We start from the raw sequence: 18,322 nt of genomic DNA on the forward strand, positions 1-18,322 counted from the left end.
CTTCCCAGTCTGCCTTTCCTGTTCCCTGCTTCTCCACTTTGTACAATTGATTCAACCTCCCAGGCCATCAAAGCCCCAGAGGACTTCATCCCCTGCAGCCCGCGGCATTTTCAAGTGGACTTCAAGTGGACTTTGCGGACTTCAATCCGACTGTCCGCAAACCTTCTGTACGTGTGTGTGTGAGCTTTGATTGTGCCCTTGTGTGAGTGGGACCAGTGAGCGGGAGAAAGCACACTGATCGCTTTTCCTGACCAGCCTACCTTCTGGCAGGCTAAGGACCCCTTCTGTAGGGAGGTGGGCCCCTAGATCCTTATGGCCCATCCCCTGAGTGGCTCGGGGGCAAATATAGACCCACTGGGTCCTAATAGCAAGCCTGTGTCACGACCGTGAGTTGCTTGTGGCCAAATGTGGGCCAGTGGGTCTCGAAGGCCTGTCTCATGACTCAGTTGCTTGGGGGCAAATGTGGAGCCCAGCTCTGCCTCAGGCGTCCAGCAGCCTGGTTCCACGCTGACTGCCCAGAAACAAAGCTCGGACAGGGAGCGTGGCCGCGGCTTCGGTGCACTCTAGATCCGGTCTCCTGCCCCTGGCTACGCGCATCTCGAGAACGGACCCCGGCCGGGGTGGAAGAGAACCCATGAGGCGATCTTCAGCACAGAAAAGGTTAAGCCACCGTCTCCCCCACCCCCGAAAGGCGAAGGGGCGAGCGCCGCAGAAGGTCCTGTTTACCGTGGCTCCCCTCGGCGGCGGGCCCTGGGAGAGTGGTTGCCGTGGCAACCGGCCGGGCGCCCGCCAGCTGCGGATTAGCTCACTGGAGCCGCGGGATGGGTCGGGAGGAGGGGGCGCGCGTCACGGCAGACGGTCGCGGCGCAGCCCAAGGCGGAGGAAGGGGCCGCGCGCGCGGGCGGCGGGAGGGGACGCGGCGCGCCGCCGAGGCCGGAGGCGGCGGGGACCGGACGGGGGCGCGCGCGGCGGGGACCCGAGGGGCTCGCGGCGGCCGGGGGAGGCCGCGCGGACAAAGGCGCGGAGGGCTGCGGGCCATGGCGCCCCAGGCCCCCGCTGCCCCCGCCCCGGGCGTCCGCCCGTTGCGCCCCGGAACCCGCGGAGCCGCCGCCCGCGGAGAGGTAGGGTTGGGCTCCGGAGTGCGGGGCGAGCTCGGGGAGCCCCGGGAGGGGACGCGCGGGGGCGGCGGGGGAACTGCGGGCGCGAGCCAGGGCTGCTCGCCGGCGGCGCTGGGGACGCTTCAGCCCGGCCCTAGGGACCGGCGCGGGGAGCGATCCAGATCTCTTCCCCGGCTCGGGCTGCCTTCAGGGCCGAAGAAACTTGCTAAAACTGGGCAGAGGCCGGCCCTGCGCTGTGCCGGAGCTCCCGGGAGCCCGTGAGTGAGTGCGCGCGTGTGAGTCGGAGTGGGAACTCCGGGGTGGGGGAGTCCAGACGGCTCTAGTCAGGTTTTGCCGAGTTGGAAAGTGGGGAACGCTCAAGTTTTCTTCTCCCGCTTCCCCCCGGTGATGGAACTGCGAGCAGATGGAGTCCAGGGTAAGTCTCTTAACAACACAGGATAGGGTCACTGAGATACGGAGTCAGACCCTGGAGCCACAGGAGGCGCAGAGCCTGGAATCCTGCAGTGAGGGGCAGGGCGGACAGGAAGCTGGGGAGTGCCCCCTTGGCCCAGCTTTGGGACTAGGGAAGTGCGGGGACCCTGATTGAACTGGTTGGCTGAGGAAGGAGCAGGCTGACTTGTGGCCCAGTGCTCTGATGGTTTTTGTGGGTTGCGATTTCAGCTCCCCAAGACTTAATTGTGGGATGTGGTAATAGTGTTATAGTAGTTACTTTACAGTAATTTGTTGGGAAACACTTGCACCTGCTGTGGTCACCATAGAAGAGCTTTTCTCCTTCAGGATCAAACACCGGAAGAGTGGGCTAGACTGCCCAGGGTGGCCCACGTAGGAAGGTGGAGGTTCTGAGAGGAAGCCGAGGACAGACGGACACAGACTGTATTTGAGACAGGGTCTCAGTATGTGACCCAGGCTGGCCTCCCATTTATAGTCCTCCCTCTCTAAATGCGGGGTTACTGGGAGGGTAGGCAGGCCCAGTTTAGGGGCTCTGTTTTGCTTTGTTTTGTTTGAGACAGGGTCTCAGATCTTAGCTTAGCTTAGATCTTGAACTTGATTTTGAATTAATTACTTTTGAAATTGAATTTATTTGTATGAGTTTGCCTGAACGTATTTCTGGGCACCATATTCATGCAGTACCCATCCCCGGGGACTGGAGTAACAAATGGTGCTAGGAATCGAACCCAGGTCTTCTGGAAGAGCAACCAGTGCTCTAACTGATGAACCATCTTTCTAGGCCCTAAGTCTGCCTCCAGAACACTAGAATTACAGAAGTGTGGCACAAACCTTTATGAGCTGCTAGGAGTCAAACCTGCAGCTTTGCTCCGTAAGCACGCTACCAATTAAGCCATGTCTCCAGCTCTAAGACCTTTTTTTAAAATTTAATTTTATTGATATATTTATTTATTACAATTTATTCATTTTGTATCCCTGCTGCAGCCCCCTCCCTCATCTCCCAGTCCCACCCGTCCTCCTTCTTCTCCCCCTATGTCCCTCCCCTAGTCCCCTGATTGATAGGGGAGGACCTTCTCCCCTTCTATCTGACCCTAGCCTATCAGGTCTCTTCAAGGCTGGCTGCATCATCTTCCTCTGTGGCCTGGCAAGTCTGTTATTTTATTTTTTATTAAAATAATTTTATTGTATTTTTATTTATTGTGAATGTGCATGTGTGTAGATCAGAAGACATTTTGTAGAAGTCAGTTCTGCCCTGCCACCATGTGGGTCCTCAGAACTTGGCAGCCATCTTGCCATTCCTCAGAGATTGTAAGGTAGGGTAAGGAGGACACTGGCAGAGAGTCCACGTGCACGCTGGAAGCATCACCTGCCTGGACATTACTTCACTCATAAATGCCTCTGTGTGCTGGTCAGCGGGACATAGTGATTAAGATAGCCTCTCTCTTCCTTCCAGAAACCTGGTCTGGCCTGGCTGTTCATGCTGTAACCTGTAGAGCCAGGAGACCCCAGAGGGGTCCAGGTTCAGAGGGGATGCTTCTGGTGAGCCCTAGGGAGTCGCTTCACCATGACAGTGCAGGGAAGGTTGTCTGCCACAGAGGGAACAGAAAGAGGAGAGCAGCGGGCACGGGGGGGGGGGGGAGAATCCAGTGTGTCTGCAGCATGGAGGCAGAGTTCCCACCCTTCTCCCCCCAGCATGATCTGTGTGTGTGTGTGTGTGTGCGTGCGTGCCTGCCTGCCTGCCTGCCTGCCTGCCTTGTCTGTTCCAGCAAGGCTTGGCAAGATAGACCATGGAAGGAGAAGTTCCCCAGAGTTGGAGTGGTGAACCAGCTTTGTGTGTAAGAAAGCTCACTCTGGCCTTGAGGCCAGTGAGACCGAAACTTCAGAGAATGGCAGTGGTGAGGGCAGTAGGGACGGACGGAGTTTAGAGGTCAGGAGCTAGGCAAGGGTGATGGGTTTGCACACAGGCTGAGGTTACTAAAACCAAACCCGAAGATGCCCATCAGGACACAGCAGAAGAAGGGGGCCATGTTGAATGGGCTGAATGGAGCAGATTACAGCACTTGGACAATGAACTTGGCTTTCAGTTTTCTGGCAGCTTAGGAACAAACAAAAATGCACTCGATTGCATAGTTTTGGATTGGGGACAACAGAAAGCATACAAATGAACTTTCAGAACAGATTTTTTCCTGGAATTGAACTCAACTGGGAGTTCATCAGGGAAACTTCATGTAAAGACTAGAGGGTGACAGAGGAGAAAAATAAAAGTCTTCAGTGTGTAAACTAAATGACAAACAGATAAGACAGAGGGGAGAGAGAGGGAGTGGGGGGACTTTCATTGGCAGTGTTACAAAGGATGAGATGATAAACGCCACAGGACTGCCCTCCTGTTCCATCTACCTCAGGTCTAGGGGACAGTCTGGGTTTTGGTGAGGGTGGAAGGTCAGATGGGGTGGGGCTGTTCATGGCACAGTGCTACCAGAGGCCCGGGAAGCCTTGGGGGCAGCGTTTTGGTTTCCCTCCTGATTGACGCGTCCCAGATCCTTCCGTCCTCAGGGCTTGATTCATCGTCTGCATGTAGAGGGGAGTGGGATTCAGCAGATCGGAACTCCTCTCCCCAGAGCCGTCTGGGGGGTGGGTATGTTACTTGTACAAGGTGAAGTTTCAGAAAGAGGGAGCTGGGCAGTCCAGCACACTCTGCACGGATTTCTTAGCGACCCTTCCCTCTGATGTCTGCGTAAGGCTGACAGCCTCTGTCTGTGGCCGGGGCCTTGCTAGTGAGCTCTGTACGCTTCACGCAGGTGGGTCTCAGGTGACTGTGGCTTACGTGGTTAACATGAGGAAGTGTGGGCTTCTGCTCTTCTCATCGAGCTGCTTTTCTCGCATCTCTTTGAAAATTTTGTGTGTGTTCTGCCTGCATGTGTGTTCATGTGCCACATGTGTGTCCGCCAGTCGTAGAGGCCAGAGAAGAGGATTGGATCACCTGATACTGAAGTTACAGATGATTGCGAGCTGCCTTGTGGATGCTGGGAATCAAACCGGGGTCCTCTGGAAAAGCAGCCAGTGCTTAACTGCCAGGCCATCTCTCTAGCCCTCTTTCCTTTCTTTTATTAGGTATTTTTCAAGATTTATTTTAGTGCATGTGTGCAAGTGCTTTGCCTGCATCTGTGTGTATACACTAAGTATGTGCTGGCTGGTCAGAGGCTTCCCATTTCCTGGGACTAGAGTACAGATGGTTGTGTGGCACCATGAGGATTCTGGGAGTCAAGCCTGGGCCCTCTGTAAGAGCAACAAAAATTCTCAACTGCTGAGCCAACACTCTAGCCCTCTTTTTTCCCTAAAGGTTTTATTTACTGTGTGTGTGTGTGTGTGTGTGTGTGTGTGTGTGTGTGTGTATGTGTACAGGTGCCCACTGAGTCCAGAGGAGGACATCGGCTTTCCTGGAGCTCTGTTGATGGGTGGTTTTGAGCTGCCTGACATGAGTGCTGGGAATGAACTCAGATCCACTGCAAGCTCAGAACCTGTTCTTAACTGCTGAGCCATCTCTCCAGCACCCCCTCCCCCACCCCATCAAGTTTCTTTGCCTCTCTGATTGTGAGACAGAGTTTCAAGACATAGACTGGCCTCAGTTATTCTTGCGAGCGATTTTTCTTTTGCTTTGATAAACACCATGACCGTGGCAACTTACAGAAGCAAGGCTTTATTTGGACCTAATGATTTCAAGGGTCAGAGTCCATGATGGCACACCAGAGGTACAAGTAGCATGTGCTGGTCTGCTGCAACCACGGCCGAATGCCCAGGTCTCACCACAGACGGGAGGCAGAGAGAGCTAACTCAAAATGGTGTGAGACTTTTGAACTCTCAAAGCCCACCCTCAGCGACGTACCTTCCACCACCATACACCTCCCAATCTTTCCCAAACAGCCACCAGCTGGGGACTGAGTATGCAAATGCTCAAGACTTACGGGGAACATCTCATCAGAACCACTGCTGTCTTCCAATGGCTGAATTATAGGTGTGTGCCACCCAATTTTCTGGTACTGGAGTCAATGCAGGTGTTAATATATACTGCGCAAGCACCTCACCGCTAAGCTACATCCCCAGACCTAGGGAGGGAGATATTAAAATAGCTGATGTTTCCGTTTCACCTTCAATTAAAGAAAAATCTGAGCATGGCCTCTGAGCATCAGGTGGTTTTGTTTGTTTTTGTTTCGCTTTGTTTTGTGTTTGTGGGACTGATCTCCAGATGGTTTTAAGGTTCAGGGTTGCAGCTTCCGCCACCTCTAAGAGGGCTCCTCACCCACTGGAGGCCGGATAAACCTTGGGTTCCAAAAGGTCCCTGGGGACATAGGGGCTGTATGACAGGTACCAGGTAGCCCAGGCTAACCCTGCTTGGGCTGCGTGTCCCACAGTCTCTGTGTAGCTCTGTCTGCCTCTGCCTCCCGAGTGCTGGGGCTACAGGTGTGCGCCACCACGGTCCCAGTTGTGGGATCTCACTGTTTTTTCAGCCCATATTCCTGTCCCTGTGGCACTGGGGACCCAGCCAACAGTGTTCACATGTGAACCGTTTTGCAGCCAGAACCACTGGCCTCCTCAGAATGCAGAGGCCACTCCAGGCTCTCCTGCAAGTCTTCTCAGAGGTCAGTCGCAGAAAGGCTGCTGGGCCTGCACCTGAGTAACAGGAGGCAAGTTCCTAGCTCAGCCCTCACCTTGCTGCTCAGAAGACAGTGCCATGCAGGGAAGCCAGGCCGGACCCTGCCTAGTTTTACAAGCAGAGGCTGCTGCAGGTCATGTCCCTTTGCATAGAAGTTGGTGGTGTGTTGGCTTTGCCTTTAAGTCCACTTTGATAAGTAGAGACCTCCTTTCCTAACTGCTCAGTTTGAAAGACCAATTAATGGGGTTTTCCCCTGGCCTCAGGGCAGGCTGGGGTGAGTCACCCTGGCTTGTTAGCTTTAGGGAAGAGGCTCCAGGACATGGGAGCAGGGTCAGGGTGGGAGACCCATGACCGTGACTGTGAGACTGGCTCGTGCTTGGAAGCTTGACAGATTAGTTCAGGTCTTTTCCTTTTGTGTTTTGCTTTCTTAGAATTTTTACCTGAAAATTTTCACTTTTATGTGTATATGCTTACATGTAAACTAAGAAAATTGTGGTGCATGCCTTTGATCCCAGCACTCAGGCCTGGTCTACAGAGATAGTTTCTGGACATCAAGGGCTTCAGTCTCGAAAAACAAAACAAAATGAAAGATTCTATCAGTAATATATACAAAGACTATGATGAAAAAAGTTTTGTTTTTTTTTTCCTATGCTGTCGCCAGTCTTAGAGAAGGTCAATGTTTGGCATATAAACCAAATTCTTCTAGATCCTTTTTTCTTTCTTTACTAGAAACGGAACCCAAGGCCTTGCATGTGGTAGCTTTTTGATCTACCACTGAGCTGTAGCCCAACCTTGTTTCAATTTAAAGAATTATTTTATCTTTACTTGTGTGCATGTGTGTCCAGGTGCCCACAGAGGCCAAAGACAGCAGATTCCCCTAGGGCGGAATTACAGCGGGTTGTGAAAGCCAGGCATGGATGCTGGGAATCAAACTCAGGTCCTCTGCAAGAGCAGTACATGCTCTTAACCCCTGAGCCGTCTCTACGCTTCTATTTTAAGTTTTGATTACATTTAGAGTAATTTCATTACAATAGAGTAATAACTAAAGTGTGAGTGTGTGTGTGTGTGTGTGTGTGTGTGTGTGTGTGTGTGCATGCACACGTGCATCGCACAGAGCTCATAGAGGTTTAGGGGAATCAGTTTTTCCTTCTACCATGTGGATCCCATGGATCAAACTTGGGTCACTAGGCCAGCATCAGGGACCTTACCTGCAACGCCATCTCATCAGCACTGTATTCCAACACTTTTTTAAAAACATCACCTTCCCCCCCCTGCCAAGCTCCCATCTATAACCCTGACTAGCCTGGAAATTACTGTGTGGACCGGGCTCTCCTCAAACTAAAAGAGTCCTTCTTCCTCTGCCTTCAGAGTGTTAGACAGCCTGGTGTCACCTTCCTGGGTTCCTTTTTAACTTTCTGTTTTGAAATAGAGTATCACTAAATTGCCCACGTTGACCTGGAACTCACTTGTATTGTAAGCTACCTTTAACCTCACTCTCCTAGCCATGATTACAAGCCTGTGTCACCAAGACCCCTAGATCTTTTTTCTTTGCATGTGTGTGTATGTTATATATATATGGCAAATGGAAGAATTTCTGTAACAGTATCACAATATAACAACATTTTGTAAGACTAATTCCATGTAATAGCTTTTTTAACAGCTGGCTGCAGTGCTTCTGTTTAAGTTAATTTGAACAAACTATCAATTATGGTTCAATTTTAGTTATTGCAAATGATATTGCCACAAGCCCTGGCTCTAATATTTCTGCCAGCTGAAATTTTAAAAGTGGAATTGCTGGATTAAAGAGGCTCTCAAAGCCACGTACTTATTGAAGAATGTTTGTGCCTGGTGGTGGCTCCTTTGAAAATGAAGTTCTGATGATCTTTTTAAAAAGTATATATTACCTATCTTTCTACTTCACTTGTCCTCACACCAGCTCCATGCTGAATTTATTATGAGTTTTTATTTAAGTTTATATGCAACTTAAGTTTGTGGTATGGCCCGTTCAGAGGCAGTTTGTTTTCCTGAGGCTTGTTAAGTGTAAAAAGGCAGCATGTTAAAGTGTCTGAGGGAAGTTTAATGGATTGTTACCTAACAGATTATTTCAATTTTTTCTCTTGATGTTGGTTTCATGTGATCAGTTCAGAATGGGTGTGATAGCACACCTCTAGATGCTGAGGCAGGAGGATTGTGAATTCCATGACAACCTGATTTACATTGCAAGACCCTCTATAGAAAACGAAAACCAAAACAAACAAACAAACAAAAAAAACAAAACATGTCACCTGGTACCTCCTTTTTCTCCCTTGTACTTATTTATTATTGTGTTTAATCATTTTATTTTTTTGTTTTATTTTTGAGACAAGGTCTCATGTAGCTCAGGCTAGCTTCCAACTCACTATGAAGTTGAAGATTAGATTATAGAACTTTGTGCATGCTAGCTAGTCGAACATTCTACTGACTGAGTTGCCCACTTCTCCCTGGCACTAACTTGTTTTCAGAAGAGAAGATGCAGTGGGAGTCACAGTTGACTGGACAGGAATCCTCGGCAGATCCACACTGGGTGACTTCTACAAGCTAGGCTGGGTCTGCAGGTGTGGCTCCGGGGTAGTGTCTGCCTAGTGTCCCTCTTAGTTAGGGTTCTGGTGCTGTGAAGAGACACGAGGATCTTTAAAGGACAGCATGTAATTGGGGCTAACTTACAGTGTCAGGGTTAGTCTGTGGTCGTGGGAAACATGGCAGTGTGCAGGCAGGCATGGTGCTGGGGAAGGAGCTGAGAGGTCTACGTCTTAATCCACAGGCAGCAGAAGGAGACTGTGTGTCACACTGGGTGTAGCTTGAGCATGGGAGACCTCAAAGCCCACCCCACAGTGACACACTTCCTCCAACAAGGCCACACTCCTAATGGTGCCACTCCCTATGGGCCAAGCATTCAAACATGCATTTTTGAGGGCCATACCCAATCAAACCATCACACATTCATAAGGTATCATACTGCAAAAAAAGAGGGGGTTGCAAACTGGGGACAGGATTGAAGGAACCAAGCATGCTAGTACATGCCTTTCTTTAATCCCAGTCCTTGGGGAGGGTGGGCAGAGGCAGGCAGATCTCTGTGAGTTTGAGGCCAACCCAGTATATGTAGTGAATTCCAGGTGAAGTAGGGGTACTGAGTGAGGTCCTGTTCCAGAAAAAAGAAAGAAGAGTAGGTAGGTAAAAAACAGAGCTAGGCACATGGCTCAGTGTCGAGTACTTGCTAGCATTGAGGAATCTCTGGGTTCTCTCCTCAAGGTTCACTCCCCACCATCACATTAGACTTTACCAGGTTATAGCCAGGCATGGTACCCTATGCCTTCAATCCTGCCTCAAGAGGCAGAGGCAGGCAGATCTCCATGCCAGACTGGTCTATATAGGAGTCCCAGGACAGCAGCTAGAGCTACATAAAGAGACCCTGCCTCCAAAAAAAAAAAAAAAAAAAAAAAAATTTAAACCCAACCAACCACATGGGCAGCTCGAAATTACTTATACCTGCCTCCAAGGGGCCTGACCCCTGCTTCTGGCCTCTGTGGACACCCAAATACATGTATGTACCTACATGTGTGTATACAGACCTACCCACACATGTGCACACAAAAATAAAACCAGTCTCTCTCTCTTAAAAAAAAAATTCATCATTGAAAGGGAATATTTTTCGTTACTTGAGAGCTTGAGAGTCTCATTACAAGCTCACCCTGGCTGGTCTGGAACTCACTTTGTAGACCAGGCTGGCCTCAGACTTGTGGATATTCACCTGCCTCTGCCTTACCAGTCCTGGTGTTAAAGGAATGTGCCACCACAACCAGCTGACTCCTCCTTCTGAAGAGGAGACTCAGGCTCTTGCTCTGTTGCCAAGGCTGGCCTCAGACTCTACCTGTTGAGCTGGGACTGCTGTGTATGCCACTGTGTTCAGGACAAGTAAAAATGCATTGTTCGCAGAAGCGAAGGCAGAGTTGGGTGGTCTTGTAGGTTGCACCGTGTGGCTTTGCTGGCAAAGGCAGAAAGCTAGAAGCAGTCATTCTCCTGGCCCAGTTGGCTGAGCAGAATAATTTGGTGCTGTTCTCCTGTCTCCTGCACTTTCCTAGCCCTCTAGAGTTAGAACTTGGGTCCGGGAAAGGAGAGGGGTGGGGTGTGTGGCTTGAGTTTGCCCCTAAAGTGATTCTTCCTAGTCTGTGACTCAGAGGAGGTGGGGACCGAGCCTGTCTGCCCCTTCCAGCTCACCATGGGGAAGTGGGACTTGACACTGGTCCTCAGTAAACTGAAACCTTTGCATCACTTGGGAGTGTCGTGTAGGAATATAGACAAACTCCATTACAGCAGCCTTCCTTAGGCCGGTTCTTAACTTCGCCGGTGACGAGGGAGTGGTGCTCTTGCTTGGTTCCTGGACAAGCAGGAGATGGCAGCTTGAGACCCAGGACCCACATTCTACACAGACTTTGTCAGAGATGGCGGCTGTAAAGATAGGAGATTCCTGAATCTGCTGGCTCTCTGCTCCCAGCTTCTTTACCAGGACATTGTGTCTGGCTCCCTAGGGGCAGAGGGATTCTCAACTTCATTTTCTAGGCTTTAGGTGACATTTGTTCAGACTTGAAATGGAGTAGGTGACTGTCTAACCAGAAAAATCCTTTGGCATCCTTTGGTGACTGTCATCCTTTCCATCTGGCCTATTTCATCATTTGTGTTAGCAAACATTCACAAGCTCCCAGGACATCAAAGAGGGGCCAGTGATCTCTGTTTACCTCCCAGCTGACTGAAGCATCTAACATGATGGGAAAATGACAGAGAGGGGACAGAGCTGTTTAATGGCTCTCAAAACAACCAAGCTTAGATTCCAACACTGCATAGGCAAGACCAGGAGAGCCTCTTATCCTAGGCTTTTGTCCCCAGCACAGGACAGCCAGGATGTCTGGCGTAGGACTGAATAAGGAGACTGAGGTTGCCTCTAGCTACACATAAAGCTTAAGGCCCAGGATGTCAGTTTATTGGAGGGAAAGAGAAAGCTGCTTTCAAGAGAGACACCTTGCAAATGGAAGGATGCCAGAGACAAGTCCCTAAGTTTCTTCCCCCACAGCCCTGAAACTGGCTTTCCCCTCTCACCATCTATAAATACAGGGGGCCAATTCCTCATTATCCTGGCTGTTGATCCCTTCCAAGAACCCACGTTGAGGATGATAGGAAATTCGAGGATACTTTTGTGCCACTTGTCAAAGCACTGAAACACTGACATGTTGACCTAGAACGACATAGCCACTAAAGAGTTAACCAGATGGCAGGCAGTTCTGATTGGCTGGTGCCCAGGCTTTATTACACACATATGTATGTATACACACATGCTGCTTCCTCACCTTATGGCTTGCCGGTTTCGGTAGCCCTTAGTTGTGTGTCCCCGCTCCTTACTGTTGTGCAGACGAGGGTAAGCCCTGGTATGCAAGAGGAGGTGAGGGAACAGTTCTGTGGGATTGTTTTTCTCCTTCCACCTTTACGTAGATTCCAGGGATCAAGCTTAGTTCTTGAGGCTTGCAGCACTATCTACTAAATTATCTCTCGGACCCCCTAATTAGCTTTTGAAAAAGGGATGTCATTTATCACCCCCTCTCACTTAAAAAGTATTCATACATCATTCACAGTAGCCCAAGGCTGAGCTAGACAATAGTAGAGACGTAAAAAGAAGTAAGATGTCATGAGCCTAGAGTCCTAGCTTCTTGGGAAACTGAGGCAAGAGAATCACTTGAGTCACTAGCCTGGGCAACATAGGGAGATCCTGTCTCAAAATAAGGAGGTGGGGAGGTCTGCAGTTAAGTGTGCTTAGTTAAGTGTGCTGCAGTTAAGTGCTCTCAGGACCAAAGTTTAGTTCCCAGCACCCACATCGAGTGGCTTACAACCACCTCTGTTCTTTGCAGGGATCCAAGCTCACGTTCACACACACACACACACACACCTTTTATTGTTGTTGTTTTTTCAAGACATGGTTTCTCTGTGGCCTTGGCTGTCTTGGAACTCTGTGTAAACCAGGCTGGCCTTGAACTTACAGAGATCCACTTGCCTCTGCCTCTGGAGTACTGGGATCAAAGGTCTGTGCCACCACACCCAGCCTATACACATAATTTAAAATCTTATTTTAATAAGAAAAAAAGTCCAGTGCACATGTCGGAAGGCCTAGCTACCGCAGAGTAAGAAGCAGCTGAGTGGAGGCGGGGGTGCAAAGAACAGCCCCCAAGCTGCTTGCCCCTTCCACAGACATCTCATCCAGGCTCACCTCTCAGCTCGGCCCCTTCAGAGCTGCTCTTTCTCCCCTGTCCCATTGCTCTGCCTACTCTATACTCCTGAGCAAACCTCCCAGACGTTAGCGTGTGTACAAGAGAACGGCCCCTAATCACAGGCCCTTCACATTCCCTAGGCTGGCAAACACTAGTTCTCTGTCCTGCTTTTAGAGTCTTCCCTGTACCAGCTTACCAGCCTTCTGTCTTCCTCCTGTCTCCCTCTGACATTCTAGCGTGCAAGTCTTGATATTTCCAGATATTAGAGCCCATCTGTTATGGTTCCTTCTTCGAGGCCGACTCTTACTTTATTGCCAAGGCTGGGCTTGAATTCGGTTTCTGAGGGCTGGGATTACAGATATTTTCCATCATGTCAGGCAGTAGTACAGCTTCTGCTGTTAATAACACAGTACTGGAGGCCGAGCAAGTTATAAGGAAAAGAGGTGTTTTCTGTTTGGTTGGTTTTTGTTTTGTTTTGTTTTGTTTTGGCTTGGTTCTGACCTAAGGTCAAGGAGCAATATCTAGCAATGTCCTTTTTGTCAGAATCCTAGAATGATATTGCATAGGGGAGGCAGGGAGAAGGAGACACCTACCCAAGCCGGCTTTTAAATTTACAAGCTGTTTAATCGGAGGTTTTTGTTTTCCATTTTGTGGTTCTGGGGTTTGAACCCATGGCCTCAAGCATGCTAGGCAGGCACTGTACCACAGCATCTCCAGTGGAAACTGGCCTTTGTGGTAGACCACTTTCTAGATGGCTCAGTGACTCAGCCTGTTAATTGTGTGGGTGGCTTAAGTCATTCATGGTCTAATTCCTTCACCTAATCTTAATATCTTGGCATGGGCTTAATGGTCCACACAGGCTTCAAAGGGAGCTATGCGGAAGAACTCAGGTTCCACTCTTCCTGAGGGCAGCCTTGTGTTCTAGTGTTCACTGCTCTCCTCTGAGTTCCTTCACCTTTTATTTCACGTTTACCACTATAACAGGAAATGTAGCACTTAACCAGAGTGCCTGGGATTTTCTTGTTAAATATACATCTCACATTCCCAGGGCCCGGCTTGTCTTGTTACTTTCTTGTATGTTTTTGACAGGGTTTCTCCGTGTAGCCCTGGCTGTTCTGGAACTCTCTCTGTAGACCAGGCTGGACTCAAACTCAGGGATTCCCTCTGCCCTTCTGCCCCTCTGCCCCCCTGCCCCTATGCCCCTATGCTCCTATGTCCCCCTGCTCCTCTGCACCTCTGCACTGAGATTAAAGGGGCCTACTACCATGCCTGGCTTCCAGCCTGTCCTTTTGTCTTGAATAATAACAGTCTTTATTGCCTGGTATTATCTCTCTCTAGTTCCAGCGCAGACACCAACCCTTAGAGTGTTGAGTCCCAGACAGCACCAATGCTATGTTCTGCTTGCTGATTGACTTTATTGGTCAGTTTAAAACCCATTCATGCTGCGTCAGATTAACTAAGTGAAACTGTAGGCGGAAGGCCATTTTTCCCTATCTCAAAATTTAGCTAATGAAAAAGAACATGCTCGCAGTCATTGCGCAACTTTTGAGTACAAAACACTAGGCCAAGATAGTAAACAGACAGAGGCCCTCAGCCCACAAGAAACTGAAAAATAGCCCTGGCTGGGGAGGTCAGGACAGCAGGCTCAATGACCCAGGGGAACGTGAGGATGAGGGTCAGCATGTCCTGGGTGTCCTGCTTCTATTGCAGAAGAAAGGGGTTCAGCTCTTGACGTAACCCAAACTAGCTTTCTCAGATTCTGTTGTCACTATGGTCATTTGCTTGAGAGTTGTTAGGCCTGTGAATGTTGGGGTACGGGGCGGGTCGTATGGTGCTGGGGATTGGACCCAGAGCATTGTATGTGCTAGGTAAGTGTTCCATCATTGAACTACGCCCCTTCGGAGAGTTTTGGTTTGTTTTTATTTTAGGTTTCCTGGCACTTGGGAACAAACAGCCCTGAAAATGAGTTGAGGGCACAGTCCTTATCAAGTCAGGACCTTGCGCTGCTCCTGTTAACATCACTTATCAGGGTGAGGCTCATTTTAAAATCACAGCAGACATCTGCTGAGTACTTTTCTCGGGATGTGCCCAGAGCTGGGCGCTTCCCAAAGGCAGACTCACTTCATCCTTCGCAGGGTCTTGCAAAGCTGCTGGTAAAACCAAGAAGACAGGTTTAGGGGAGCCACGTGCCCGAAGGTATCCAAACTGGGTCCAAACCCTGCGATAGGCCACATCTTCCACCCCTGTCCCAGAACCGCGGGAGCAGCCAGGGGAGCAGCCTCCCTGGGCTCTGTTGGGCTGGCCCTGTGGACAGCATGGAAGGTGACGTCTTCTTCCTCTAGGATCGCTGTCTTTTGTCCACATGTGCTGGCTCCGCGCCAAGCCTGGAAACTCTCTGCTCATGGAAAGAAAGAACAGAAGCCAGCAAAAGAGGGTGGGAAGGAGGCTGAGGGGGAGGAGAGGAAGAGAAGGACAGGAAGGGGAGAGGGGGAAGGCAACACAGCTGGAGCTGGCCTGGCTGCCGGGAAGCAAGTGAATGTGGCCTCCAGGTGCATTCCACGCTGCTGGCGGTGTGGTTCGAACGCTCAGCCCTGGGAGGCACAGGCTCCAGGATCTCTGGGTTCCCACAGCACAGGACAGAGGAACAGGGTGGCCCTTCCTCTGTGTGTTGCTGTTCAGTGAGGTCAGGTTAAGGCAAATATCAGGAAAGCCTGCAGGGAAAGAGATTCCAAATGGCAGTGTGTGGCTGCCTGTGGAGGGGTAGGAGGCTGCCCGGGCATGCCTTTGTATCAGGGCATGGGTGGTGGACAGGGCCTGACTGTTGGCTGCTTTGAATGAAAATCAGTTCCATACAAATCATTGCGCCCCTCTGGATCCGGGAGTTGAAGGCTGTAGCCTACCCTCAGACGTCTGGATTCCTGAGTCTGACCACCTGTGTTCATTCAGGCATGGGCAAAGTTCATGCCTCCAGATGTCTGAAAAGGGGCAGTAGTAGGCTTAGTGTAAAGCTGGAATGAAAGCCAGACATGGTGCACATCTGTGATCCCAGCACCTAAGAGGTAGAGCGGGGAGGATCTGGAGCTCAAAGTCATCCAGAGCTACACGGAGTTCAAGCTTGGCCTGGGTTACATAGATCCCACCTCAGAAACTGAACAAGGGCCAGAGAGATGGAGGCCACCACACCCCACTTAAATAGCTCCTAGTGTGTCTTGCCTAGAAAATAGTAAGTGCTCAAAGGTTATAATGGTTCACTCCTTCAGTCCTACCATTTGAAAGGCATAGGCACATGGGTCCCTGTGAATTTCAGGCTGGCCTGGTCTGCATAGAGAGTTCCAGGCCAGCCAAGGCTACAAAGTGAGAACCCTAAAAAACCCAAAAAACAAAAAATTCAAAACAAATAGTAAGTCCTCAATAATTCTAGATATCTGTTCATTATTGCAGCATAGTTTGAGGTTCGCATAAACTTGTGAAGCCTCAGGTAAGAATACATAAATGACATTCATAACTAATCACAGAAGAGCAAATATGAGACGTGTGTTTAGTCAGGTGTAAATAAGTTAAAATTGCTGTAAAAGGTGAGGGGAGAGAAGAAGGACTTTTAGTTGGGGTGACAAGAATGGGCTTTGTTGGAGACCGTCTTCCTGCCTGTCACCTCTGTCACGTGAGAGGACGTTTCTATGGTGAGGGCTTTTATGTTAAGTGGAAAGGTTTCAGGTAGACTGGGGGAACTGTGAAACACAGGAGGTGGGATGGAAGTTGAGCAAAAGAATAAACAAAAGCTTTGGGGCTGGTGGGATATAGCCCAGCAAAACTCAGGTGTACTCCCACTAACAGAACATTCTCGTCACGCTGCTCATGGGAACATTTCAGCTGGAAAAAACAAGCTGATCACAAGAGCAGGTCAAATGGGCTTCTGGGTGTGGCCGAACCGGGGTCCCTGCTCAGCCTGCGGCTTTCCTGCGGCTCGGACTGCCTCTATCCAGTCTCTCCTGCCATTCTGATCCCGTATCTACTCTCCTGCTACCCCACTCTGTTCATTTCTTTAACCTGCTGGCACCAACTCTTCTTTTTTTTCCTTCCCAGTGTAAGTCAAAATGTCCAAATACTTATTTTTATTTTTTACAAAAATGTAAAAAGGGAAAGGATTCAATAGGAGCTCGTGGTCAAAATTCATTTGATAGGTAAAGGGTATTTTTGCTTTTCTTGTTTCGTTTTTGTTTTTGTTTCTTTCAAGACAGAGTTTCTCTGTGTAGCCTTGGCTGTCCTGGACTAAGTTTTTAGACCAGGTTGAACTTGAACTCACAGAGATCTGCCTGCCTCTGCCTTCCAGAGTGCTGGGATTACATGCTTGTGCCACTGCACCCAGCTGGTAAAGGGTATTTTTGTTTGAGGTTGAAACAGTCACAGTGTAGCCCAGGCTAGGTTTGAGCTGCATATGTCTGAGGATGATTTTTGAAGGGCTGATATTACAAACATGCCACCAACCCTGCTTATTTTTTAAATTTATTTATTTTATCCACCTATTTATTTATTTATTTTAGTACTGAAAAATATCATACACAGGGCTTCGTAAGTAAGCACTCTTTATGTAGCTGTCCTTCCAGCCTTTAGGTATATGTTTTCCTGAGTGCCTAGTAACTGAACCCGGGCCCTTCTGCATGTTAGACAAGCACTCTACCACCGGCCCTGTCTCACTGACTGGCCCAGTCTGATTTTAAACTTTGCATCCTCCTTCAGTCTATGTGTAGATTATAGGCTGCTCTGCCAGGCTTGGCTTGTTGTCTGTCTGTCTGTCTGTCTGTCTGATTCAACATCCTAATAACAAACACCATTACTTCTTTTTTGTTTTGTTTTCTTTTCTTTTCCTCTTCAAGACAAGGTTTCTCTGTGTAGCCCTAGCTGTCCTGGAACTCACTCTGTAGACTGAAGCTGACCTTGAACGCAGAGATCCACCTCTCTCTGCCTCCTAAGTCCTGGGACTAAAGGCATGCACCACTACCACCTGGCTAGACAATTACTTTAAAAAAAAAACAAAAACAAAAAAACCCAATAAAAGAGCCAGGCATTGTTGGCACATGTCTTTAATCCTAGCACAGCACCTGGTAGCATAGCAAGACCTGTCCTTTCTTCAAAAAGAAAAGTCAGATATGATGGCACATTCCTTTAATCCCAGCACTGATGAGTAGAAGCAGCAAGATCTTTGAGTTTTGGTCTACAGAGTGAGTTCCAGGACAGCCAGGGCTACACAGAGAAACCCTGTTTCAAACAATAACAACAAAAACCCACTTTATTACATATCATCTGTCTAATTTATCTTTCTCTCTTTCATCTATCTATCTATCATTTATCTATGTGTCATCTTTCTTTCATCTATTACATATCATGTCTTATTTATCTTTCTATCTTTCATCTATCTATTATTTATCTATGTGTCATCTTTCTTTCATCTATCACCTACCTATCATCCATCTCTCTGTATCCTCTTTCATCTGTCATGTCTCTACAATATATCTATCATCTATTTATCATGTATTTATCTTTGACCATCTGCTACAGCATGCTTGTGGAGGTCAGAGGACAGTTGCAGGAGCTGGTTCTCTCTTCTCACCGTGTGGGTTCTGGATTTTCTTTTCCCACTGCGTGGGTCCCAGTGATCAAACTCAGGTTTTCAGGCTTGAAAGGCCTTCACTTGCTGAACAGCAGCCAGTCCAGAGTGGCACTTCAAGTAACTTCAGAGCTTTCGGGGTAGTTTCCGGAGAGGTAGTTTCTGATATTCAGAAAAACAAATAATAAAAAACAGAGGTTGAAGACACATA

The 18,322-nt window shown here is 49.0% G+C and overlaps 1 protein-coding gene across 2 annotated transcripts in view; it reads left to right on the forward strand.

The window, feature by feature from the left end:
- Positions 1–977: 977 nt before the first annotated feature.
- Dennd2a (DENN domain containing 2A) overlaps positions 978–18,322 on the forward strand; it is an 89,057-nt gene continuing 71,712 nt past the window's right edge. Inside the window, exon 1 of one of the 2 annotated variants that reach the window (XM_021632121.2) lies at positions 978–1,121. The gene's annotated coding sequence lies outside the window, so the exon portion shown is untranslated. Of the gene's footprint in view, positions 1,122–1,302; positions 1,534–18,322 lie in introns of those variants that run through there. The other variant, XM_021632122.2, reaches the window with a different exon arrangement.

Source organism: Meriones unguiculatus, chromosome 3, assembly GCF_030254825.1.
Source record: "Meriones unguiculatus strain TT.TT164.6M chromosome 3, Bangor_MerUng_6.1, whole genome shotgun sequence".
In the NCBI taxonomy this organism is placed as follows: Eukaryota; Metazoa; Chordata; class Mammalia; order Rodentia; family Muridae; genus Meriones; species Meriones unguiculatus.